Genomic DNA, 26,033 nt, shown 5'->3' with positions numbered 1-26,033 from the left:
AGCAGCGTCGGGGGACGTGTGGGTGACAATGGCGAGGCATGAAGTATGGTGCTTATTAGGTGCTGGCAAAGGCCTGCGAACTGCAGGTTCCAAGCAGGCCTCCGTGGGAAATGCCTAGCTCAGCTCTTGTCCAGCTCCGGGAGCCGAGCAGGCCTTCATATTCAGTGCCTTTGAATCATATGGACTCTTGGACAGACCAGGCCTGGGAGCTTCCCTGGCCACTGGCTGCCCGGGGCTCCCTGTGGGTCATGTTAGTAGTAATAATAATAATAGCAGCCGATGCCACTGGGGCACTCGTGTTCCTCGCCCTGGCATTGCATTGCTAAGCTGGAGTCCCATGCTCACAGCTCCCAACGTAGCAGTCTGTATTGTCTCAGCCCCCAGCTGGGTTTCCAGCGACCCAGGCTGGCTCTGTCTGAATCCAGAAAAGGACCTTTTCTCTGCAGGTAGTCCAAACGCTTGCTTTGATGTAGCCACAGGTCATGAGGGAGCTGGGAGTGTGTGTGTGTGTGTGTGCACCGGTGCTCGTTGGATGTGCAAGGAAGGAAGGTGGTTGGGTGTGGCTCCAAGCTGGACTTAAACAGGCATGGGCACAGCTCTGTAAAAGTAGCCATTCCGCTCCTGGCCATTTGTTTAGTGGTACCCTGGCACCTGTGGGCAGAAGTGCACCTGGAGCAGCATGTGTGTTGCCCTTGCTTGTAGCAGCAGCAACTGGAAACAATCTAAATACCCGGCAGCCGGGGCAGTAGTACCCGGCACTGGATTCCGCACTCCAAGGAATGGGTGACTCTGCGTGCGCAGACATGGGATAGATGCCAAGATGTATCGCTAAGTGGAAACGCAGCGGTGATGTATGTACTGCGCTTTCTTTTAAAAAGAAAGATATACTTGTACGTGATAGAAATTTTCTAGAAAGACACAAAAGAAGCTGTTAGCTGTGAGATGCCTCTGAAGAAAGATCCTGGAGGTCTGGAGAGGAAAGGAGACTTTATTTCTCATTGTATGCACTTTTGTGTTCTTTGAAAAAAAATTTTTTTTTTACTATGTGCATGCATTATCATTTCGATTAAAAGGAAAGGGCGGCAGCGGGGAGGGGTGGGGGCACAAATCCCCAGGCATTAGCTGCCTCCTCAGTTTGTTTTGTTCCGTGTCTCCAGCCAGGTCCTGCTGCTTTGCCCCAGCCCGTGCCCACCCCTCCCTGAGGCACCGTAACATTACGGCCTCTTACAGGTGCTTAAAGCCTACCTTTCTGCCTCGAAATACAAATAGCTCTAATCCGGGCAGAAGGCTGAGCTCCACTGCACGGCTGGCACCGAGATGCTCCGTCAGTGTTTGCTGAATCAAATTGAATCTGTGACTCGGTTGGTTACACCGAGCACGGGACTAATTGGCCAAGGTCAGGCATCCGAGTCCCACACAGGTTGGCTGTCTCTGAATTGAGGGGGGACCTTTTTGCCTGTGTGCAGTCCCAGTCCTCACCCCAGGGCTGCCACAGGTACAAGGTGCAGGGCTGGGGCTGCGCCACCTCCCTCCTGGAGACACAGCCCAGAGCGATGGTGGGAAGCAGGCCAGGAAGTGCACCAGTGTGATGGGCGTGCAGACCCAGCTTTGCAAAGCTCCTGGCTCAGAGCAGCAGCTGCAGCCCCAAAGGCTCCGGCTAGTTCTCGCCCTTCCTTCCCCTCCCTCCCTCTTTCTCTACTTTCTTCCTTCCTTCTTCTTCTTTTATTTTTTTTTTTAAATTAAAGCTAGTTAGATTTTATTACAAGAACTCTTCAATAAATATATCAGTGATGGAGTTCTCTGCTCGTGTGGGCGTGGGTGGCCTGTTGTATGTGTTCACCACAGGCTGGAAAGTGACCACCAGCAGGCATTTTGTTGAAATTAAAGCGTGAGGTAGTTGTTTATTCCAGTGGATCATTTTACTAAGTCTTATTTATGTACTTGAAATGCAGAGATTTTCATCTGCTGGTTCACTCCCCAAATGGCAGCAAGGGCCATCAGGCCAAAGCCAGGAGGTCCTTCCAGGACTTCCATGTGGGTGCAGGGGCCCAAGCGCTTGGGCCATCTCCTGCTGCTTTCCCAGGCCATTAGCAGGGAGCTGGATTGGAAGTAGAGCAGCAGGGACATGAACTGGCCCCCATATGGGATCCCAGCTCTGCTGGGGGTGGCTTTACCTGTATGCCACAGCACCGGCCCCAAAGCAGCATCTTAACCACCATCCCAGACACCTGCCCCACATTTGATCCATTTTTAAGTACAATTTTGAGACATTGTGGGCACTCACATTGTCATGCAACATATTCTGACCTTTCTTTTAAAGAGGGAATTGTTTTTAAATACATTAAGTTGAGAGGCAGAGAGAGACAGACAGAGAGCTTGCATTACCCACTTCACTCCCCAAATGCCCATAACAGCCAGGGTGGGAATAATGTGGAAGTCAGGAGCCAGAAACTCAGTCCTGGTCTTCTAACGAGGTGGTAGCCACCCAGCTGCTTGAGCCGTCACCTGCTACCTCCCAGAGTGTGCCTCAGCAGGAAGCAGGACTCAGGAGCCAGAGGTGGGGATCAAGCCAGGGGCTCTGCTACAGGGCTGTGATATATTGGCCAGCATCTTAATCTCGAGGCTAGGGCTGCCCCCTGGCCATTGCTGATGGTCCCAGCAGTGAGCGGCCCCTCTTCTTGGCCACCAGATTTCCGCTCCCAGGGTGGCCTTGTCTCAGGTTTGGCCTGCGTTCCTTTTGCATCTTCCAGGCACCGGCTTCTGGGGCCTCAGGCTTGCTGGATTTCTCCTCTGTGTCTGAGACCATCCCCAGGCACCAGCAGACCAGGGATACATGGAATCCTCTAGAGAACAGTTGTGAAGGTGAGCCCTTCTGGTGATGTTTCTCCTTCCATTTTTCTCATATCTCAAAAAATCCCTTGGACTGGAGGAGGGAGAGAGACTGCCTCTCCCTGGCCCCCACCCACCTTTGCATTCTTGAGATGCAGCCCCTCACTGGCTGGCCCCGCCTGGTGGGATGCCCTCGGCACCCACGGCTGTGATCCTGCAGCTCGCTCGCAGAGAGGCTGCTTGTCCCAGCAAGGGTTATTATGATGAGGAAGCGTTTGCCTGCTAGCACAGTGAGTCACAAAGTTTGATGTGCCTTCCAAAAAAAAAAAAAAAAAAAAGCATCTATAATTTTTGACCACATTAATAGAAGCGTCCAAATCTGGGACAGTGAGGAATCTGGCTCGCTGTGTGCTCAGCACCCACTGAGTCATCCTCTCCCTCGTCATCCTCCACCCATGGAGCCATCCCCTTCTCTCCATCTCCCCACTGCTGCCGTCTTAAACCTCTCTAGCTTGGAATGTTGGCGGTACACCCATAACTGGCGTTCTAGGGTCTTCTCTGTCATCTGCAGTCTCCTGTCCACGCCAGGGCATGTGAGGGGCCGTAGTCTGATCGTGTCAGTGAGATCCCTGTGATCGCTTGCCATTCTGCAGTGGCCCACAGCTCTCGGGGTACCGTCCTTCTTAACAAGCCTCTCAGGACCTGTGAGTCTCGGCCCCTGCCTGTCCTCCGACCTTGCCCCCTACCACTTTCCCTCATGCAGATTTTCCTTTTTTAAATATATTTATTTATTTATTTTTAATTCGAAAGAGTTACACAGAGAGAGGAGAGAGAGAGAGAGAGAGAGGTCTTCCATCTACTGGTTCACTCCCCAGTTGGCCTCAATGGCTGGAGCTGTGCCGATCTGAAGCCAGGAGCTTCTTCTGGGTCTCCCATGTAGATGCAGGGGCCAAGCACTTGGGCCATCTTCTACTGCTTTCCCAGGCCATAGCAGAGACCTGGATCGGAAGTGGAGTAGCTGGGTCTCAAACTAGCGCCCATATGGGTTACTAGCACTTCAGACCAGGGCGTTAATCCACTGTGCCATAGTGCCGGGCCCTAAAGTATTTGTTTTCATTTTATTTGAAAGGCAGAGAGACAGAAAGAGATAGAGACAGAGACAGAAAGAGAGAGATCTTCCATTTGCTGGTTCACTCCTAAAATGCCTATAGTAGCAAGAGCTAGGCCAGACTGAAGCAAGGAACCTTGAACTTCATCTGGGTCTCCCCCGTGGGTGGCAGGGGACCAAGCACTTGAGCCATCCACCTGCTGCCTCCCCTCCTGCACATAGCAGGAAATGAAGCAGAAGCAGAACCCAGGCACTCTGATAGGAGCTGCAGACGTCCCAAGCAGATTTCTCAACAGCTGCACCAAATGCCTGCCCCTTGACGGATTTCTTTCCTTGTCCTTACCCGGCCAGTATCCTGGACACGCAGGGGCCTCACCCGTGTGGATGTGCTGCCGGGAATGCCCCCCCCCGCCCCCCCCCCGCCGCCCACTCCACTCCACTCTCCTGGAGAATTCCTTCTTTTCCCTTAGAGGAGGAGAAAGTGGCCCCGAGCCCTCCAGGTCAGGTCTCGCAGCACCAGGTATTCTTTATTCAGCAAAGATGTAATGGCATCAGCTGGGTGCCAGGCACACTCCAGGGTGCTGAGAGACAGACACAGCCCCGGCTCTCACTGGAGCTGACATTGCAGCAAGGGTGGCAGACAATCAAGCAGTGTCACAGTGTGATTGTCACAGGGCCATGGGGGGGTAGGCAAACAAAGTGAAGAGGCTTGTGGCCCAGCAGGTTAAGCCACCGCCTGCAGCTCTGGCATCCCATTATCAGAGTACAGGTTCAGTTCAAGTCCTGGCTCCGCTGCTTCCGATCCAGCTCCCTGCTAATCAGCAGAGGATGGTTCAAGTACCTGGGCCTCTGCCACCCACATGGAGACCCAGGTGGAGTTCCTGGCTCCTGCCCACACCCTGGCCCAGCCCCAGCCATTGTGGCCATTTGACAAGTGAACCAGTGTCTTTCTGTCTCTCCCTCTCTGCAACTCTGCCTTTCAAACAAATAAGTAAATCTTAACAACACAAGGAAGTGAAGAGGTGGTGGCTGGGATTAAGGTGTTCAGGGAAGCCTTGCCAGGGAGCGTGGGGGATCAGAGCCTGGCTGAGGAAATAGGAAATGCAGGGACCCTGGGAGAGGGGGTGCTTGGTGCACGCACGGAGCAGCACATGGCTCTGGGCTGGGTACAGGGATGGAGGGCCAGGGAGGCAGGCCATGGTGAGGTCATTGAATTTTATTCTGTGTGATGGGAGCCACGGGAGGGATTGGCTTACATTTTTAAAGGATTCTTATTTTGGAAAGATCACCCTGACTGCCATGTGAGAAAGAGGCTTTGAGAGGGAAGAGTGGGAGCAGAGAGAGAAGCTAGGAGACACTGCAGGGCCCCGAGAGGAGGGGCCACGCAGATGAGGCGGAGTCGGGAAGGAGAGAGGCGTCCGCTTAGGGTGGGGCGCTGGGTTCGCCTCACCAGCCTGGGGCGTGGGTGCGTGAGGGTCGGCTTGTGTTTGCTTATTTACGGTCTACGGGGGCCCCCGGCTCTCAGCCCTGCGCCTGGCACATGCTGAGTGCTTGGTGAATTCTGACTGTGGGCTGTGGCTCTGCTAGTGAACACGCTGAAACAGTGGGTCATGTCAGGAGCCCCCGAAGCAGGGCTGAGACAATCCAGCCCATGGGTTGTATAAGGCCCCGGGAAGTCATGTCAACTGGCCCTGCCAAGGCAACCACAGGCAGGTGAATTTTTAAGTTGGTAATTTTGCATGGTCCTTGAATGATGCTATAAACATCCAAATGGCCCTTGGCTGAAAAATGGTTCGCCACCCCTGCTGGAAGGAGTCATGTGGTCGCCTGCCTGGAGGAAGGGATTTGGGGGAAACCTCAGAGGCTCCAGGGTGTCCTCTGGAAGCTACCTGGAGAATCCAGGAAGAGTTTGCCAAGACTTGGCTGGGACCACTTCCTGAGGGAGGTGTTCATGGGGCTGGGGTCTCGCTCATCTCGGGACAGAGATGTTGGGGATCCTACATGGAAAGTGTACGCAGTGACACCTCAGCCCCGAAATCACACCGCTTCCGAACTGGCTGGACCCTGAGAAGTGGCCACACCTGGGCACGGAAAAGGACTCTCACCGGCTCAGGAAGCTGAACGCCGCATCTTCAGGTGCAACCTGATCACACAGTGTCAAGGGCTTGGCGTGGCTTCCCTGAGGGGGCCTTGTGCTCAAAAGTCTCCAGCTTCCCATGTCTCCCTCCCCTTCCCCACCACTTTGCGGGCTGCAAGTCACTGGCTCAGGTGCAGCCCTGGCCCAGTCACTGAGCTCCGAGAATAGGTGCTGAGTGGGTACAAGCCCACCCCCGCCCCTGGAGGTGGGGACAGCCACCAGCTCAGCTCCATCAGAGCGCCTGGGTGAGGAGCTGGGGCCGTCAGGGCCAAAAGGAGGGGGGACGCACCACAGGCGGCCGGAGCACTGCACGCACCGCTGTCCACGGTGATCTGCTGAACCTGTTTTCTTCCTCATTCACACTTGACTTGTGTGCTCAGAGCCCTGTCTGTCCCTGCTGCCCACAGTGGCAGCCCAAGGCACAGCACTTATCTTGTCCGGCCCCCTCGTTTTGAGATAAGGAAGCTGAGCCTTAGCCAGCGTGCCCAAGGTCACACAGCTCACTTGCAGCGGAGCTGGAACTGGAGCCCAGAAGTGGGCCCGAGGCTGGGGTCAGCCTGCCAGGTCAGAATCCTGCCTCTGTCGCACGCACACGTGAGCTGTGGGGTTCTGTGCTTTCCCCGGGGCTGTCCTAAGTGACCACAAACTCAGTGCTTGAAGACAGAGAAGTCGGTTCTCTCAGGGTTCTGGAGCCAGAGCTCTGAAATCGAGGTGTGGGCAAAAGCTGCCGGAGCCGATCTGCTCCCTCTCTTCCAGCCTGTGTGGCTGTGGGCGTCCCTGTGGCTGCGTCTCTGCGGTCTCTGCCTCCGACTTTGTGTGGCTTCTTTGCATCTTCTCCTCTTCGTTTCTTGTAAGAACAGTTGTCACTCAGTCTCGGGCCCATCTGGGTAACCCAGGATACCTCCTGAACTTGGTTACATCTGCAAAGACCCTTTTCCCAAAGAAGCTCACATCCCAGGTTCCAGGCTTGGATATTTTGGGGAAGCCATCATTCAGTCCACTCCAGGAAGCTTGGACAGGCTCATTATTTTAATTAATTTTAACTTTTAATTAAATTTTAAAAATGCATTTGTTAGAGAGGGGGGAGGAGACAGAGTGAGCTCCCTCTGCTGGTTCACTCCCCGATGCCCACAATGGCCAGGATTGGGCTGGGTCTAAGCCAGGCTGAAGCTGGGAGCTGAGATCTCAGTCCAGGCCTCCCATGTGGGTGACAGGAGCCTAACCACCTGCTGCTTCCCAGGCTGTGCATCAACAGGAAGCTGGCTGGAGTCAGGAACTGGAACCGGGGATCAAAGACAGGGCTCAACCCCGGGCCAAACACCTGCCCCAAGCCGACCTCTGAATCTCAAGTTTATGTGGTGGGAAATGGGGGTAACAGTACCTACTTCATGGGGTCGTCCTAAGGACCAATACAAGTTCATCCTCCTTGAGCCCTTCATATGGGTGCTTAATAAGTGTTAGTTGTTGGGGTTATGATTATTGTCTGGTCTTCCTGTGGCCTTCACCAAGGCGACTTCCTTCCACGGCAAGGCCTAGTGCCCCTCAGCTGCTAGTAGACATGAGACAAGTAGTTGATGTCTTGATGGAGTCAGAGCTGTCAAGGTTACCGCCAAGTGTCCTCAGCTGGGGCCATCCTATTGTCCCAGCGGGGGCAGGCGGGAGCTCCTGAGGCCCGCGGCTGGGAGGCGGGCAGCCCGCGGAGGCCTCCAGATGACCCCTCACCCTGCGGCCTGGAAACCCTATGATTTAGAGTGATGAAATGTAAATTGCATGACTCCCGCTTCCCGCGCGCCCCAGATCCCATCAGCATCTCATTCCCCTTACCTGGGGCTCCTCCAGGTCTCATTTGGTGGAATCTGTCGGCGGAGCACCTCCTCAGCGACCACAGCGGCTTGCTTCCTACATCGATCACACCTGCACTGTGACAATGTAATTTTTATCTCTGGTTGTTTATTTCTCAGATGGAACTACTTGTAAATTCCAAGAAGAAAATATATCCCTGTGTGTGACAGAACCAGCCCAAGGCGATTAATCTGGGCTTTTAAGCTGGGAATGCAAACCTGGTTTATGCTGCTCCGTGCATAAGTGCCCAGCCATCAAGCGTAGCCATTAATTGTCCCCCAGTGAAGCCGTGGCCCCAGGGGGGTTTGACCCAGATGGATGGGAATGGGGCCTTCTGCCCCTGGGGACAGTTCAGGACAGGCTGCTTGAGGTCAAGAGGTGCAAGATGTGGAAGGAAAGACCTATATTTCAAGGTAGAGGTGACAGTGGGTGTGAGGAGGAGGGGCCCAGGACCATTGGTGCGGAGTGAAGGGGGAGTGGCCTCTTTGATGGGAACAGCACAGGCAGGCTCACGGTCAAACCCAAGTGCCACCACTCACCCTGCACCCTTGCGGAAGTGCCTTCACTTGGCAGGGGAGTTTCTTTTTAAAGTTTTATTTATTTATTTGAAAGGCAGAGTGACAGAGGGAGAGGGAGAGACAGAGAGAGATCTTCTGTCTGTTGGTTCACTCCCCAAATGCCCACAGTAGCCAGGCTGAAGTCAGGAGCTCAGATCTTCATCTGGGTCTCCCACGTGGGTGCAGGGGCCCAAGCACTTGAGCCATCCTCTGCTGCCTTCCCTGGTCCACTAGCAGGGAGTTGGATTGGAAGAGGAGGAGCCGGGACTTGGTATGGGATGCAGGTGTCTAAAGCAGTGGCTTGATCTGTAGGAAGGTGCAAAGAACGCTTGCCCCGCAGGGTCATTGAGAGAACTAAGCTGGCAGTGTATGAAAAATGCTGGCTGCATATGATGGCCGCTTGGCATAAGCCAGCTCCCTTGCTCCTATTTTTCCTGAAGGCCTGGTGAGGGGCGGGGGAAGTGCTCAGGCCTGCAGAAGATGAAAGTCGAAGAAATAATCAGAATTCTAGACCTGGAAGGAATGGTGAGAGCACCTAATGTAAAGCCCAGAGGAGCTGGGGAAATGAGACTTCGAAGCTGGGATGGCATGCAGCCTGCTGACTGTCACTGCGGTCCGCGTCATGTCATTCTGCCTCCACAGATGCCATCTTGACCTGGGCCTGGTGGGCCTCTGGCATCCACAGCCCCTAGAACAATAGGTATTGCTCTGTGCACAGGTGCCTTCTAGGAGAGAGAGCTTGAGAGCCTTCATCAGACTCTCAAAAGGGTCCCCTGTTCCTAAAGTCAAGGGGCTGGAATGGGTTAGGCTGCCGCCTGCAACACCAGCATCCCCCATGAGCACTGGTGTCGGTCCCAGCTGCTCCACTCTGATCCAGCTCCCTGAAAATGCACCTGGGGAGGAAGCAGAAGATGGCTCAAGTGCTTGGGCCCCCAACGTGGGAGACCCGGATGGAGTTCCAGGCTCCTGGTTTCGGCCTAGCCCAGCCCTGGCTGTTTCGGCCATTTAGGGAGTGAACCAGTGAATGGGGATCTCTGTCTGACTCTCCCTCTTTGTAAAATCTGTAACTCTGCCTTTCAAATAGTAAATAGATTTTTTTTTTTTTTTGACAGGCAGAGTGGACAGTGAGAGAGAGAGACAGAGACAAAGGTCTTCCTTTCGCCGTTGGTTCACCTCCAATGGCCGCTGCGGCCGGTGCACTGCACCGATCCGATGGTAGGAGCCAGGTACTTATCCTGGTCTCCCATGGGTGCAGGGCCCAAGCACTTGGGCCATCCTCCACTGCACTCCCTGGCCACAGCAGAGAGCTGGCCTGGAAGAGGGGCAACCAGGACAGAATCCGGCGCCCCGACAGGGACTAGAACCTGGTGTGCCAGCACTGCAAGGCGGAGGATTAGCCTAGTGAGCCGCGGCGCCAGCAATAAATCTTTTTAAAAAAAGTTTTTTTTGGACTATATGATAGTGTCACTAAATGGGGGTGGGGGAAGAGGGTGCTTCCCACTCCTGCTGCCTGCATTTTATGTATGTCTGGCCCTGATACAGGGTCTGGGGTTGCCTTGGCCTTGGGGCCCTTATCCCAGCCTAGCTTTTGTTCTACAGGCAAACCAGCTCACGTGTGTCAGCTGCGCGGGCTCTGGGCCTTGCCATTGGCAGAGGGGGTTTCCAGGATTTGGCACTCCAGACCAGGTTGATTTTGTGGAACCTAAAAACATCCTTTTCTGTGCCCTCTTTTCTGAAAAAGCATGACAACTCTTGAGTACCCAGTTAGGCCCAGGGGGGCCAGCATTGTGGTGAAGTGGGTTAAACCACCAACTACAATGCTGATATCCCCTATCAGAGCACTAGTTTGAGTCCCGGCTGCTCCACTTCCCATTCAGTGCCCTGATATTGCACCTGGGAGGGCACTGGAATATCGCCCAAGTGTTTGGGCATCTGCCACCTATGTGAGAGACCTGGATGGAGCTCTGGGCTCTTGGTTTGGCTTGGCCTAGACCCAGCTGTTTTAGCCATTTGGGGAGTGAACCAGCAGATGAAAACTCTCTCTCTCCCTCTTTCTGCCTTTCAAATAATGATAGAATCTTTGATTTTAAAAAGCTTCTAATTTAATTTTTAAAAGTATCCTCAGAGGCTGGTGCCGCGGCTCACTAGGCTAATCCTCCGCCTGCGGCACCGGCACCCTGGGTTCTAGGCCCGGTTGGGATGCCGGATTCTGTCCCGGTTGCCCCTCTTCCAGGCCAGCTCTCTGCTGTGGCCCGGGAGTGCAGTGGAGGATGGGCCAGGTGCTTGGGCCCTGCACCCGCATGGGAGACCAGAAGCACCTGACTCCTGGCTTCAGATCAGCATAGTTCCGGCCGTGGCAGCCATTTGGGGAGTGAGACAACAGAAGGAAGACCTTTCTCTCTCTCTCTCTCACTGTCTATAACTACCTGTCAAATAAAAAAAAAAAAAAAAAAAAAGGGAGGTGCAACAACAGGTATAAAGTCACCTGTGGCCAGTGCCCCTCCCTGGCCCCCCTTCGAGGGTTAGCCAGCAGGCAGAGCTGTCAGGGAGGCTGGCAGTGCACCCTGGAGCAGGAGGAGAGCGCTTCCCACAGGGCACCCAAGGAGGGGCCTGTGGTTGTGGCAGTGCCCCTTCCCAGTGTTCCTGCAGAGATGAGCAGAGCAGGACACTGGGGTGTAGGAGCCGTGAGCTGCCTCTGTCCCTGCCTTCTGCATTCACCGCGGGGTTGCTGGGTACTAGCTGTGAGCCAGACCTGCCCTGGGGCTAGGCTGGTGAGGAAGATGCTCGCAGGAGCAGGAGGCTGAGACCGAGGTCCTGGCTTTGGCCCTTGCTCTGCACTTTCTGCTGGGTGCTTGTGGCAGCCTCTGAGCCCCTCTGAGCTTCGAGTTCATCTCCAGAGAATGCACAGTCACCCCGGCTTGTGGGGGTGTTTGTGGATGAGCGATCTCACAGTGTCGGGCTGAGCACAGAGCTGGCGCCCCTCACCACCACCTGTCCGCGCTCACTGCTATGGCTATGTTTTTTTTGTTTTTTGTTTTTTTTTTTTTTGACAGGCAGAGTGGACAGTGAGAGAGAGAGAAAGGTCTTCCTTTGCCGTTTGTTCACCCTCCAATGGCCGCCACAGCCGGCGCACCATGCTAATCCGAAGGCAGGAGCCAGGTGCTTCTCCTGGTCTCCCATGTGGGTACAGGGGCCCAAGCACCTGGGCCATCCTCCACTGCACTCCCATGGGGTGCAGGGCCCAAGTACTTGGGCCATCCTCCACTGCACTCCCGGGCCACAGCAGAGAGCTGGCCTGGAAGAGGGGCAACCCGGACAGAATCCAGCGCCCCGACCGGGACTAGAAACCAGTCTCCCGGCGCCACAAGGCGAAGGATTAGCCTATTGAGCCATGGCGCCGGCCACTGCTATGGTTTTTTTTTTTTTTTTTTTTTTTTTTTTTTTGAAAGGCAGAGTGGACAGTGAGAGAGAGAGACAGAGAGAAAGGTCTTCCTTTGCCTTTGGTTCACCTTTGGTTCACCCTCCAATGGCTGCCGCGACCAGCGCGCTGCAGCCGGCGCACCTTGCTGATCCGATGGCAGGAGCCAGGTACTTATCCTGGTCTCCCATAGGGTGCAGGGCCCAAGGACTTGGGCCATCCTCCACTGCACTCCCTGGCCACAGCAGAGAGCTGGCCTGGAAGAGGGGCAACCGGGACAGAATCTGGCGCCCCGACTGGGACTAGAACCCAGTGTGCCGGCGCCGCAAGGCGGACGATTAGCCTAGTGAGCCGCGGTGCCGGCCGACTACTATGGTTTTGAAAGCACCGTCCTGCCTCTTGGACTTTGCATCCTGGCATCCTGTGGAAGCTCCTTTACTGGCAGGTTCTAAGGCTTTCTGGGAGAAGAGTGGTCAAGGCCAAAACATGGACAGAGATGCCCCAGCAATGCCCATCGGCCACGGGATGGAAGCAGGCTGAGCTGGAAGGAGGCAGCGACTCGTGTGGGGCTGGGCCAGGGTGGGCTCTGGGCAACCAGCCTGTTGATGGGCAGCTGCAGTGGATGAGAGACGGGCAGAGCCACCTCTTCTATCTCCCGAAAGTCCCCGTGGAGAGAGAGCAAGCTGAGCAAAGACAGGACACCAGGATGGAGTCAGCTTTGTGTCTCCTAGGAGGGCAGCTTCTGGCTAGGGCCCTGGGCAGGCTCCCAGGAAGCAGCCAGGCTCCTGCTGCCCACGGTGCCCTGTGGGGGTGCTCACAGGAGCCTCCCCTGGGCTCTTCCTCCCATCATTGCCCCCCCCAGCCGCCATCCCTGTCGTATGGCTCCACAAAGCAGCCAGGGGTCGGGGCCCGTTCCAGTCCCCTAGGGAGCCCTGCTCTTCCTTGGATAAGTATTTAAACAGATTCCTGAATGGGCCCACTAATTAATCTTTGTTTTTTGTTTATTTTTCATTCTCTACTGTAAAAGCAATACACATCATCTGTGGAAAATGTGAAACATATGGAAAACTATAAAGAAATGGGTGGGGGGTGGGTTGCGAGCATTTGGCCTAGTGGGTGAGACACCTGCATTCCACATCCTAGTACCTGTGTTTGAGCGCCAGCTCCACTCTGTTAATCCAAACTCTAGGAGGCAGCAGGTGATGGCCCAAGTAATTGGGTTCCTGCCACTCACGTGGGAGACCTGGATTGAATTCTCAGCTCCTGGCTGTTGCAGGCATTTGGGGAGTAACCAGTGAATAGGAGTTTCTCTCTCTCTCTCTCTGCTTCTCAAATAAGTAAAAAAAAAAAAGAAACTGGGGGGAGCCCAAATGCCACTGGTAACATTTTAGTCTGTTGACTTTTCACTGAAAAGCCGAAGCTTTGAAAACCCATGTAAACACCAATGTCAGAGGCTGCCTGGGATTCCATAGAACAGAAATGAATCTTTTTCAGAAGACATATCTGAGCCAAGTGGATTTGGAGTGCAGGGTTTTGAGACATCCCCAGGCTGGGGGGTGTGTGGCAAACACATCTTGGCCTTCAGCCCGTGGGGTTCAGCCTGGCCTCCCAGGAGCCTCCAGAAGATTGGGTGGAGTCTGCCTTGGCCACGCACTGCCCGGCGCGGGTGCTCTCGTGTTTGGCCTGCCTGCCTGGCAGTGAGTGGACGTCGTGGCTGCGATGGGGAGGGAGGAGTTAGACCTGGCTGACCTGTCTCTCCCTTTCCTTTCCTGGGGGAAGGGGAGCTGTGCCTGGCCCTGTGGAATTCAGGTGAGCAACTGTGCCCTGAGAAGGCGGAGCAGCAGAGGACCCTGCAGAGAATGCTGCTCGAGAGAGAGTGGGCTGGTTAGGCAGAGTTTCTCTAGGTTTGGTTAGTTAGTTAGTTAGTTAGTTATACTGGAGAGGCAGAGTAGGGACCTGGAACTCAACCCAGGTCTCCTCATGTGGGAGGCAGAGACTCATCCACTTGATCCATTACCTGCTGTCTCCCACAAGGCTCGCTAATGGGAAGTTGGAATCCAGAGCTGAGCTGGGACTAGGCATTCAGATACGACAGCTAGCATTTTTTTTTTTTAGATTTTATTTATTTATTTGAGAGGTACAGTTACAGACAGTGAGAGGGAGAGACAGAGAGAGAGGTCTTCCTTCCATTGGTTCACTCCCCAGATGGCCGCAACAGACAGAGCTACACCCATCCGAAGCCAGGATCCAGGAGCTTCTTCGTGGTCTCCCATGCAGGTGCAGGGGCCCAAGAATTTGGGCCATCTTCTACTGCTTTCCCAGGCCATAGCAGAGAGCTGGATGGGAAGTGGGGCAGCCAGGACTAGAACCGGCACCCACATGGGATGCCGGCACTTCAGGCCAGGGCGTTAACCTGCTGCACCACAGCGCCGGCCCTGACAGCTAGCATCTTTTTTTTTTTTTTTTTTTTTTTTTTTGACAGGCAGAGTGGACAGTGAGAGAGAGAGACAGAGAGAAAGGTCTTCCTTTTTGCCGTTGGTTCACCCTCCAATGGCCGGCGCGCTGCGGCCAGCGCACCACGCTGATCCGAAGCCAGGAGCCAGGTGCTTCTCCTGGTCTCCCATGGGGTGCAGGGCCCAAGCACTTGGGCCATCCTCCACTGCACTCTGGGGCCACAGCAGAGAGCTGGCCTGGAAGAGGGGCAACCGGGACAGAATCCGGCGCCCCGACCGGGACTAGAACCCGGTGTGCCGGCGCCGCAAGGCGGAGGATTAGCCTACTGAGCTGTGGTGCTGGCCCTACAGCTAGCATCTTAATCACCAAGCCAAATGCCCCATTCTCCCTAGAATTATTGAAAATGGGGCTGTGCCATTTGCTGGTTGGGGGTAGCCACTGCAAGCTGAAGTCAGAGAGCTCACTGCTCTCTGGACCAAGCTGTGAGCAGCTACTTGCACGGGTCACTGGGAGTGGGGCTGGTGAGGGGCTCGGGACACCATGGTGCTGAGTAGGAGTCACTCTGTGACTTGAGCCCAGTGGCAACAGCTTTTAGATCCAAATGGAACTATTTGTTTATTCAAGATTTATTTATTTGAAAGGCAGAATTATATATAGAAAAGAGGGAGATCTTTCATCTGCTGGTTCACTCCCCAAAGGGCTGCAATGGCCAGGCTGGAGCCAGGAACTAGGAACTCCTCCTGGTCCCCACATGGGTGGCAAGGGCCCAAGCACTCCAGTCATCTTTCATTGCTTTCCCAAGTACATTAGCAGGGAGCTGGATTGGAAGTGGAGCCGCTGAGATTCAAACCAGTGCTTCCAGCCTGGGATGCCAGCATCGCCTGTGGCAGCTTAACCAGGGGTCACAGCGACACCTCAGTGCTATTTATGTTTCTTGGATTAAGCATTGGCTAAGCACCAAGCTGCACCTCCCGTGGGCATCACCTGGCTTAACCCACACTGCTGCCCTGCAGAGTGGGTCCTGGTTCCCCCATTTTAGGAATGAGCAAAGGGAGAGGTTGAGAGAGCAGCTCAAGGTTCCACAGCCATTCAGTCACTGGCTGGAACCCAAATGGAGCCCGGGCGCCCAGAGCTCACAGCAGCTCTTTCCGCCAGCTCTCTGGTGACTCAGAACCCACCCGCCTAAATGGCTCCCACCCAGGCCCTCCTCTCAAGGTGCCTGCTCCATTAGCACCTTCTCTGGGAGACGGAAGAAAATGTGCTTATATGACACGGGAGAGCCCGGATGCTAGCGTGGGGGATGCCACCTGCCCCATTCGTGAGTCTCTCACAAGTGCTGAATTAGGGCCGCAGTTGGGTGGGGCCCAGGAGGCCGGCTCGCACCTGTCGAGGCGCTCTGCCGCTGAACCCCCTCCCAGAGGCAGGAGCATGGTGGGATTCTACAGTCCCGCGGGGTCTGGCAGCCGCCACGACCTCCCACCCGCGTGCAAGGAGCGGGAAGCAGCAGGAGGGGTGTGGAGAGCGGGTGCGGCCCGGCCCCATTACGGGCACCCACCTGGGCCGGCCCCACGCGCCCCGGTTGGCTCCCCGGGCGCGCTGCTCGCCCTATCAGACACCTGTACGGTTGCCAGGCAACTCGGCCCGAGTTGTAACACCTCGGCGAGAGCCAGGAGGGTGTTGTGTCTCCCAGCTGCTCTCAGCCTCTCGCAAGTTGCAGAAGGCTGGCGTTGGTTAGGCTCCCGTCTTCAAAGAGCCAGCGCCCCATCCCGCCCCACCCCCGCTCCGGCTCCAGTCCCCGGCCCAGCAGCGGTCTGTGCCGGGGCCGAGGGCCTTGCCTGGGTCCCAGATACCCGAGGGAGGGAGGCAGGCAGGCAGGCAGGCCAGGGCCCTAGGGCGGCTCTGCACAGCTCCTCTTTGAGAAAGTCATGCTCACGGGAGCTGGGGACTTCCGCCTGGGACACGATGTGGGAGGGTCCAGGAGGAGCCCCGAGGTACACCAGAGCAGGCTCCAAGGTCACCGCCACGGTTAGGGATCTCAGAACGACCCTGGGGTGGGTGCCTTCGCCTGACACCCAGGTTGTTTTCTGGGTGTTCCCCAGATCTGGGTCCCTGCCTCACGCATCTGTGCACCGCCTGCACTGTTTGGTTTTTTTTTTCCACGTCTTTTTTTTTTTTTTTTCCTTGTAGATTGACCCACTTTAGCTTAAATAAATGTATTTTAAAGGGAAACTTGATAACACTTTTGTAAACGGAGACTCAGTATCGCTTGCCATAAATAGACAGCAACTGCAAAAATAAATACAAAGAAATTAAATTTTAGCACATGGAGCCCCATCTGAGAGGACTGTAATGATAACAAAATAACTGCTTATTAAGCACTTAGCGCTGTGCCAGCAGTAGCTAAGCACTTTACATGGATTAGTTTATTTGATCTCTTATTATTAATCTCCCCATTTCACAGAAGGGGAAATGGGTTCACAATAGCCAAGGGCTTTGTCCAGGGGCACACAGACACTGAATGACAAGCTAGGATCCAAACTGAGTCCCAGTTTAAGGCCAGCCTTTTAAAAAAAAATCATTACTTATTTGAGAGGCAAAGAGAAACAGAGCTCTATCATCTACAGACCCACTGGTTCATTCCCCAAACAGCAGGGCCAAAGCTGAGGTCTTCCACATGGGTGGTGGGGACCCAATCACTTGGACCATCATCAGGGCCTCCCAGAGTCCAGAGTTACAGGAAGCCGGAGTCAGACACCAGAAGCGGGACTCGAACCCAGACACCCCGAAATGGGACACGGGCATCCCAAGGGGCAGCTTAGCTGCTGTGCCCAACACCCGCTCCCTTGGTTCTTTCATTAGCAAAGCAGACCTGAGCCTGAGCCTGAGCCTTCTCACAGGGAATCAGATCTCCCCCTGGGGAGAGTGGGCCTTTGTTGAACCCCGCCCAGCCCTTGGAGCCCAGCCTGGTCCCTGGAACCACTGAAGACCCGGCTCTTCCCACACCCCAACCCGGCTCCTGTCCTACCCGGCTGGGGTGTTTGTTGGCTCCATTACCTGCCCTCCTGGGGAACACAGCCCATCACCCCCTGTCGAAACCGGTGGCTGCATTTCTCACTCAGAGCCAGCTCATTCTTACCTGGGAGAGAAAGAACAAGGGCGCGTTTGGAGAGGGAGGAAAATCGTGTGTTATTTTTAAAAGGCATTTTGAGTGAGTGCTGAATGGAGTTCAAGAAAATTGCCTTCAAGACCTGCTCTCTGCGGGGATGTTGTTTCTCAGGCTCCCAAGTATTTGGAAAGTTAATTGCACATTTGTCCGGGCTACTGTTTCTATTTCTTTCTAGTCTCCAAGGTGGGCTTTGAAGGCTGTGCTCTCTCTGTAATGGTTTTCTTTATCTCAGACAGATTCCGCACACCTGCAAGGTAAGCTGCTTGAAAGAAAGCGCGTCAGAATTGGCTCTTGATTTAATAAATCTGCAGAAGGGGCCGGGCTTGGTGAGATGAGGTGGTGTTAGCGCACCTGGCTCCTCCCGTCCCAGGCGGCAGCCGGATCGGCTGGGCTCTCTGTGGATGTTCCGAATTGCCCAGCCTCGGCCTGCACCCTCGCTGAAACCCTTTCTCTGCCCCGTGCTGGAAGCCACTCGGGCTGGGGGAGGCCACTTTCTGTGTGGGCGTTTAGGGCCTTTTAGGCCAAGATGGTAATAAGAGGCTTTTAGGTTAATTGTAGAGCCACACCTGCCTCCGCCGGGGGCTTCTACTCCCTGCGCCAGATCTTCTCAAGGAAGTGGAGAATCAAGGGGGTGTGGGACTGTGGTGCTGGGGTTCACAGGGGTGGCAACACTTAGGACGGTGGGGAACCTTAGTCTTGAGCACACACCCCCGAGCCCCTCTGGCTTCTAACCTTGGACAGGCTAAATCTTGGCTTTGGAGGCAGGTGCGCCTGAGTTTGAATGAGGGCTCTGTTCTGTCCCAGCTGGTGGAGATCCCGGGAAATCCCCCTCCCTCCTGCACCAGCGCCCTGCAGTTGCTCAGTGTTCACCCTCCCTCTGTCCCCGTAGTGGCTTCAGTCCTGGCCCTTCGCATTCAGGCTCTGGGTTCTGGGGCCCCTTTTCTTGCCCCTTCAGGCCAGGGTTTTCTTTTTGAAAGAATTGTATTTATTTATTTTCATTTTACTTGAAAGAGACTCAGAGATCTGGCTTCTGCAGGTTCACTTCCCAAATACCCACAAACTAGGAGCTCCCATGTGGGTGACAGAAACCCAACCACTTGAGCCTGCTGCCTTCCCAGCAGGAAGCTGGATCAGAAGCAGAGCCCAGGGGGCTGGCGCTGTGGCACAGCGGGCTAATGCCCTACCCTGAAGTGCCAGCATCCCATATGGGTACCAGTTCAAGACCCGGCTTCTCCACTTCTGATCCAGCTCTCTACTATGGCCTGGGAAAGCAGTAGAAGATGGCCCAAGTGCTTGGGCCTCTGCACCCGCATGGGAGACCTGGAGGAAGCTCCTGGCTCCTGGCTTCAGATTGGCGCAGCTCTGGCCGTTGGGGCCAGTTGGGGAGTGAACCAATGAATGGAAGACCTCTCTCTCTCTCTCTGCCTCTCCTCTCTCTATGTAACTCTTTCAAATAAATAAATAAATCTTAAACAAAAAAGCATAGTCTGGGACTCAAAGCAAAGCACTCCAATTTGGGATGTGGGTGTCTCTCAAGAGCATCTTCACACTTTGCCAACACTAGTCCCTGCCAGTGTTTTCTTGACAGTTGTTTGCTATCTGCAAGGATACCCCAGGTTCTGCCCACATCTGTGTCAGTTGTCCCTTCATTAAATGGACAGGTCATTTCCTCTCTGAGCTTCTGTCCCTTATTATTTATTTATTTATTTAGAGAGGCAGAGCAACAGAGAGGAAAAATAGGACAGAGATCTTGCACCTGCTGGTTCAGGTCTTCCACGTGAGTGACAAGTAACCAACAGAGCCATCACTACACTGCCTCCCAGGATCTGCATTAGCAGGAAGCTGGAATTGGGAGCTGGAGTCAAGACTCGAACCCAGGCACTCAGATACGGGATGCAGGTGTTTTAGTTGCGAGAACAAACGAATGCCTGCCCCTAACGTGGAGTCTTAGTATTAAGCAGTTTGCTTGTGTGGTTGTAGTGAGAACTAAATGGAACACTGTATTTGAAGTGCTTCACCCAGGGCCTGGAGGGTAGTAACCTTGACCTACAGGCTGGTCATGAGTCTGGTGCCAGCCAGAAGTGGTGGAAGGAGGCAAGAAAGGTTAGCCACTTCTGTCCGAGGACTGATGGCAGTCTTAGGTTCTGCTTTCTGTCTGCTGTCCCTGTGCCGGACGCTGCTGACCAGCGGCCTGGAGGCCCCAGGGAGCAGACTCTCGTGGGATCAGCACGCTGCTGTTTCTTTTGTCCTGTGAGCTTCCAAAGAAGCCGTCCATCCTACTGATGGTGTGTATTCTTTCTGGGCTTTACTCTGGTTATCAGGAAACAAAGCAGCTACAGATTTCATGTAACATGAAGTCCCCTGAGAATGCAAACAAAGGGACAGATGACACCACACAGCCCTGCTGGAGCAGCAGGTGGGGGCGGCCTGAGACTGGGTTCCAGCTGCTGCTTCTCAGCAAAGAGGAGGCCTGACCACTGCAGGCGGCCCCTGTCTGCTCAGGGCCACTCTGGAGTCTCATGCAGGCTTGGGGTTTGAGGATTCAGGACCCAACAGGACAGCATGGAAAATGGGCCTTGGGAGGAGTCTCTGTACCACAGAGTGTATGCGCAGGCCTGGGGTGGGGGGTGGGGTGTCTGCTCAGAGGGGCTCACAGCCCTGCTGGGCAGTTAGCACTCAGAGAATGATGGCAGCCCCGCCGCCGGCAGGCAGGCGCATGTCTGGGCAAACCCCGGAGAAGGGAGCCTTGATCTTCTGGTGCAGACAGAGGATGGAAGGGGCATTCTGGGGCGGAGCCCAAAGAGAGAAGGACAGGGGGCGGCCAGGGTCTCCCTCAGGGTCTTCAACAGTCTTTACCTATTTTCTGAATTTGAAATTTGTCTCCATCTTATTGGAAAGGGAGAAAGGCAGAGACAGAGGCAGATCTCCCATCCACTGATTCACTGCCCCAGTACCTGCAGCAGCTAGGACTAGGCCAAGCCAAAGGCAGGAGCCGAAAACTTAATCCAGGTCTCCCATGTGGGTGGCAGGGACCCAGGTACTGCACATTAGCAGGGAGCTGGACTCAGGAGTGGAGCCCAGGCAGCATCTTCTCTGTCGCACCAAACACCTGTCCCAGGTAGGGTGTCAGAAAGCAGGCTTTAGGAGCAGGGGGAGGAGGCCTTTATTCTTTTGTAAAGGAGAAATTCTTAACCTGGGGCTCACAGATGGACTTCAGAGTGTGCCTGAACCTTTAGAAAGGGTGTGGTGCTGGGGGGATGGCGGAGCTGATAGGCCTTTCAGTCCCCGTGTGGCCACTTTCTAGTTATCTTTAAAAGAAAAAAAAAAAAAAGATTTCTGTTTTATTTATTTGAAAGGCACAGTATACAGAGAGAGAAAGGTGGTGGCAGGGGGCGGGGAGATCTTCCATCCAGTGATTATTCCCCAAATATCTACAACGACTGGGGCTGGGCCAGGCCACAGCCAGGAGCCTGGAACTCCATCCTAATCTCCCACGTGGGCGCAGGGGCCCAAGCACATGAGCCATCCTCCACTGCTTACCCAGGAGCATTAGCAGACGCTGGATTGGAAGTGGAGCAGCCAGGAATCAAACTGGCACCCATGTGGGTATGCCAGCGGTGGCTTAACCAGCTGTGCCACAGTGTCGTCTCCTCCCCCAGTTATTCTTTAACCTCCTTGAGCCTCAGCTTTCCCTTCTATACAGTGGGGCTCCATGGTGTCATCTGCTACCCAGCACGTTTGGAGTAACGCGCCGGGTAGCGCACTTGCTGTGCGTCCACAGTTGCTGGTGCTGAGGGCAGGGCTGCTGTCGGGAATATGCTGCCGCATTGCTCTGGCGCTGAGCATGTTTCTCTAGGGACAGGGTCTCCTGCAGCTTTCATGAGATTCCTTAAGGGGTCGCTGATTAAAAAAAATGTTAAGCACCACTCATTGCTTGAGAGGTTTAAAAATAGAGCACTAAGCAGCAGAGAGCAGTGTTGATGTGAGCTGAACGTGGTGGCAGGGCCTGGGGGCAGGGAAGCTGGCATGGAGCCCTTGGGTCCATCTGTTGGCTCCATCATCCGTCATCCACTCCCCTGGTTATCAAGTGCACCGAGCACTGATGCAGGCCCCCTGCGAGATGCCGAGGGCACCCCGTCCCTCTCTGAAGATGGCCCCCAACCTCTTGCTGGTCGTGCGTTGGTGAGGGTTCCGCCCTGCCTGGGATCTGGGCTGGGTCTGCAACTTGACTTTGGTAGTAGAACATAATAGATTGTGGATGCAGTGGCGATTCTGGTTCTAAGCCTTAAGAAGCTTTGCTTTTGTGTTTCGGGAAGGTTTAAGCCACTATGGAAACATCCACTAGCTAGCAAGCAGGAGTACGCATAGAGACGGGCCGAGAGGAGAAGCTCTGGGGCCACTGGAGCGGACAGAGGCCCAGAGGCCCAGCATCTGAGCTCACTCCCCAGATGTCCCCAGCTCCTGGCATTGTGTGACTGCAGTCGTTTGAGCCCCAGCTGAGAACAACCAGCCCAGCCTAGGAGTCCATTTGACCCACAGGAATAGGAGGTCATTTTTTTTTTTTAATATTTATTTATTTGAAAGGCAGAGTGGTAGACAGAGAGGGGAAAGCAGAAAGGGAGGGAGATCTTCCATCCTCTAGTTCACTCCTCAGATGCTCACAACAGCCAGAGCTGGGCCAAGCTAAAGCCAGGAGCTGGTAACTCCATCAGGGTTTCCCATGTGGGTGGCAGGAACCCAAGTTCTTGAGCCATCACCTGCTGCCTTCCCGAGCACATTAGTGGGGAGCTGGATTGGAAGCAGAGTAGCCAGGACTGGAACCAGCACTCTGACATGTGTTATGAGCACCCCACGTGGCAGCTGAACCCGCTGTACAATGCCCAGCCCAAAATGGTTTTGTTATTTAACACCCCAGACCAGTTAGTTTATGAGGACAGAGGTTTATGGCGACTGGAAAGCGCAGGAGCTGTTCAGCCTCTGGGGCGGGCCTCGTGCTGCTCCAGTGCTTGGCAGAGGGCAGAAGGGCCAGCGGCACACGTGGAAGAGAGAGAACACGGGGTGGGGGGCACTTCGCTTTGTAACTCACTCCCAGGAGAAAGGCAGGCACCCATCCACAGGGGCTCTGTCCTCGTGACCCCAACGCCCCCAGCTGGGCCCACCTCCCAGCACTGCCGTGTTAGGACAAAGCATCCAGGTCATTTTGGAGGAGATAGACCACATCGAAACGCTAGCAGAGCCCTGCCTTTGGAGTATGTGGAGATACAGACAGACCCAGTAGGACCGGGCAAAGGCCATTTGCTCAGATGCTGCTCTCGCTTCCTGCAAGTGACTTGTGGGTGGAGGGCTGCCTCCTGGAGATCGTGGGGTGGTTTCCTGGGTGGGGCTTCAGACTGTGGGTCCGAGTCCTATCTTTATATATGATCTGACCCTGTTCGTTTGTTCGGTCTCACGCTCAGTAATAGATACCAATGTGCAAATGGACAACTAGGGAGCCATGGTGAACGGATGCTGTGTGCTGGACGAGCTAAAGGGCGGATCCTCCCGCCCAGCCTCTGCCAAGTGTGCAGAAGAGGTGGGAATTAGCTGGGAAGGTGAGGAGGGGGGGCATCCCAGGTGGCAGGGACAGCATGACCCCAGGCCTGGAGGGGTAAGAGAACAGGACATGTGCCAGGAACTGTCTCAGACCCATGTGGCTGGGCGGGCAGCGCCAGTCAACATGGGCTCAGGGCCCAGGGCGCGAGACAGGGAGGAAAGAACCTCCTGGGGGTAGGCATTTGTCCCAGGGGCAAGGTCTCCATGTGGAACACTGCATCCCCTATCAGAGTTCCTGGGTGCTGGTCCCAGCCTCCTGCCCACGTGCACCCTGGGACACAGCAGGTTGTCAACGAGTTGGTTCCTGCGCCACCTGTGTGCGAGACCCAGACTGAGATCCTGGATCCTGGCTTTGGCTTGGCCCAGTCCTGGCTAGTGCGCTGGTATTTGGAGAGTGAACCAGATGGGAGTTTCCCTTGGCCTCTTAAATAATAAATAAATAAGAATAAAATTTTGAAGATTTTAAAGAATTCCTCCTGAAATAAGAGAGAAATTTGGAGTGATATCAATAGAGCTGAGTCAGAACTCCGATGCAGAAGGTGGTGGGGGCAAGGCCGGAGGCCGACGGTGGGGAGGCAGCTGTGCGGCCCCGGAGCTGCAGGGCTTGGTGAGCTGGACTCATGGGAAGAGGGGATGCAGGGCCCCAGGTTCCTGGCAGCCTGGAATTGGGAGCTGGAGTCAAGACTCGAACCCAGGCACTCAGATACGGGATGCAGATGTTTTAGTTGCGAGAACAAATGAATGCCTGCTCTCGGAGGGGCTGATGGATGCGTTTGGGGAAGGCTGAGTGGTAGAGCCTGGGAGACCCCGCAGGATGTGTGCAGGCAGCCAGTGGACACGCAGACGTGGGGTCATGAGAGCCGCAAGGGGAGGTGAATTTGGAGCAGTCATGGTGCCCTCCACTCCCGCCCAGGAGGAGGGGCCCAAGAGGCAGAGCAGACCTGGGAGAGAGCTGTGCCAAGGACATGGAGGGAGGAGTCTCCAGGTCACGGGGCTTTGCCCTCGGGGCCAGCAGAATCCCAGGGGAGGGCCTGGGGAGAGCGGGAGGGCAGTGAGCCGCTTCTCAGGGACAGCACTTAGCTCTCTTGTGAAATCTGCTTATATTTGAAAGGCAGAGAGACAAAGAGCTCTTCCATGTGCTGGATCACTTCCCAAATCCCTGCAACAGCTGGGGCTGGGCCAGGCCAAGGCCAGGAGCCAGAAGCTCCATCGGGGTCTCCTGCACAGGTGGCAGGGGCCCAGGCACTTCAGCCACCACCTGCTGCCTCGCAGGGTGCGCGTTAGCAGGAGGCGCGATAGGAAGTGGAGGAGCCAGGACTCGAACCAGGCACTCTGATATGGGATGTGGGCTTCCCAGGCGGCCACTTAGCTGCTGTGGCAACTTAACTGCTGTGCCAAGTGCCAGCCCCGGAGACCGGAGACCGCTCTTTCAAGAAGCTGCCCAGGGAAGGGAAGAGAGAGAAGGGGGCTGCGAGGAGACTGCTGGGTGGAGCTGGTTCTGTGGAATTCTCCCTCTACTACGCAGAGCTGCAGGTGTGGGAGGGGGCACACGAGACAGGGAAGGCAGCTGTCAGAGCCGGCGGCCTCAGGCGAATCCAGGCTGCAGGTGGAGCTGTGTGAGCCCACACACTGCTTTGTTTTTGTTTTTGTTTTTTGTTGAATTTGCTGCCAACCAATTTCATGCCAAAAAAAGAAAGAAAGAAAAAATATCTGAATTCCCAGCCTCAGGCAACATTCAAAGATGCTCCTGTCTGGAGCCTTGGGGGCCTGGCTTCCACCTGCCCCCTACCCCTTTCCTGCCTGGCCTGCTAAGTGTTTAATGCTGGGAGGGTAGGACCTGGGTGGGAAGCCCCAGGCCTGCAGCTCCCTGCCTGGGGGAAGGTGAGGGAGAAGGTGGGGGAGGGAGCTGTCAAGGCCACGTGGAAAAGTGCTGGGGTAGTGACAACCTACTAAGGGGTTGAGCCAGGGACCTGCAGTGGCTCCAGTTCCAAGAGGGACAAGAGGGGCTGCAGCGAGGACAAGGCGCTGAGGCCCCCACTGTGTCTCCCACAGTGCCAGTGTCCCTTCATCTGTTGGAGGGTGGGGGCAGTCCCTGGATGTAGATGGGGGCCCCCAGAAGATAGAGCTCACACTGTCCTAGGCTGAGAAAATCCTGAGACCTCCACTTAGCACTGGGAGGGGGCCCAGGGGGGCGAGCCCTGGCATTGAGAAGTCTGGGTGCTCCCTAGATTCCCACCCAGAATTCCCACCGTGTCCTGCTGTGGCCCTGTGCCCGGTTCTGCACTTACCCAGGTGGACTTGCTGCTGGGTCTCCTGCCGGGGCTCCCCAGGTAACAGCACCACGTACACCATCTGCATTCCCGCGCTGTGGTAGGACTGGGGACTGCGTGTGCCTCAGACACTCGGACACTCGCACAGAATTGGAATGTAAGTGGGCGGTGGTGGGGAAATTCCACCTGTCTCCCAGGGCGGGGCGGTGGCTCAGCTCACTCAGCCCCTGAGCGCCTGGCGATTTGATTCCTTGGCTGGGCAGAGGAGCCGGCCCCGTTCTTTCTCATGCAGGAGGCCAGAGCCTGAAAGCTCTGGACTTTGAAGCAGGCAGTGGGCAAGGCCTCCCCACCGGGGCGTGGGCGGCAGAAGCTCCCTGGCCCTTTGCCAGACCAGCCCGGCTGAAAGTGCAGGGTACTGAGGTGAGGAGCGGACCCACGGGAGAGGGGGCTGGATGGGGCCAAGGGAGGCCGGGGGCAGGGTCTTCAGAGGAGGGCAGACCCTGGGAGAGGCCCCCACCCTGCCCGCCTGGCCTTCCGGGGACAGCCCCTCCTTCGCCATGGCCATCAGGCCTCCAGTGTGTCCTCATGTGGCACCATTCTCCTTGCAGGGAGGTGGGGTGGCAGGTGCAGCCTCTGAGTACTCTGTTCCTGTTCCAGGCG

The 26,033-nt window shown here is 55.4% G+C and overlaps 1 protein-coding gene and 1 long non-coding RNA gene across 6 annotated transcripts in view; one reads left to right on the top strand and one right to left on the bottom strand.

Annotated features, from left to right (window-relative positions):
• The window catches only part of RTN4RL1 (reticulon 4 receptor like 1), a 77,190-nt gene that overhangs the window by 27,947 nt on the left and 23,210 nt on the right, over positions 1–26,033 (top strand). The gene's annotated exons all lie outside the window — the stretch shown is intronic.
• LOC103351488 (uncharacterized) lies at positions 7,093–25,667 on the bottom strand. 4 transcript variants are annotated; one of them, XR_519251.4, is made up of 4 exons: positions 25,392–25,667; positions 17,400–17,481; positions 7,899–7,993; positions 7,093–7,813 (listed from the first exon to the last, which is right to left on the bottom strand). It is a non-coding gene; the product is annotated as an uncharacterized lncRNA (long non-coding RNA). The 4 variants fall into 4 exon arrangements; XR_007911240.2 differs by having other exon boundaries at positions 7,093–7,993; XR_519252.4 differs by lacking the exons at positions 7,093–7,813; positions 7,899–7,993 and adding an exon at positions 13,993–14,227 and having other exon boundaries at positions 25,392–25,664.

This window comes from Oryctolagus cuniculus, chromosome 17 (genome assembly GCF_964237555.1).
Source record: "Oryctolagus cuniculus chromosome 17, mOryCun1.1, whole genome shotgun sequence".
Classification (NCBI taxonomy): Eukaryota; Metazoa; Chordata; class Mammalia; order Lagomorpha; family Leporidae; genus Oryctolagus; species Oryctolagus cuniculus.
Note: the sequence above shows the minus strand (reverse complement) of the source record. Positions and strands in the feature narration are given on the sequence as shown.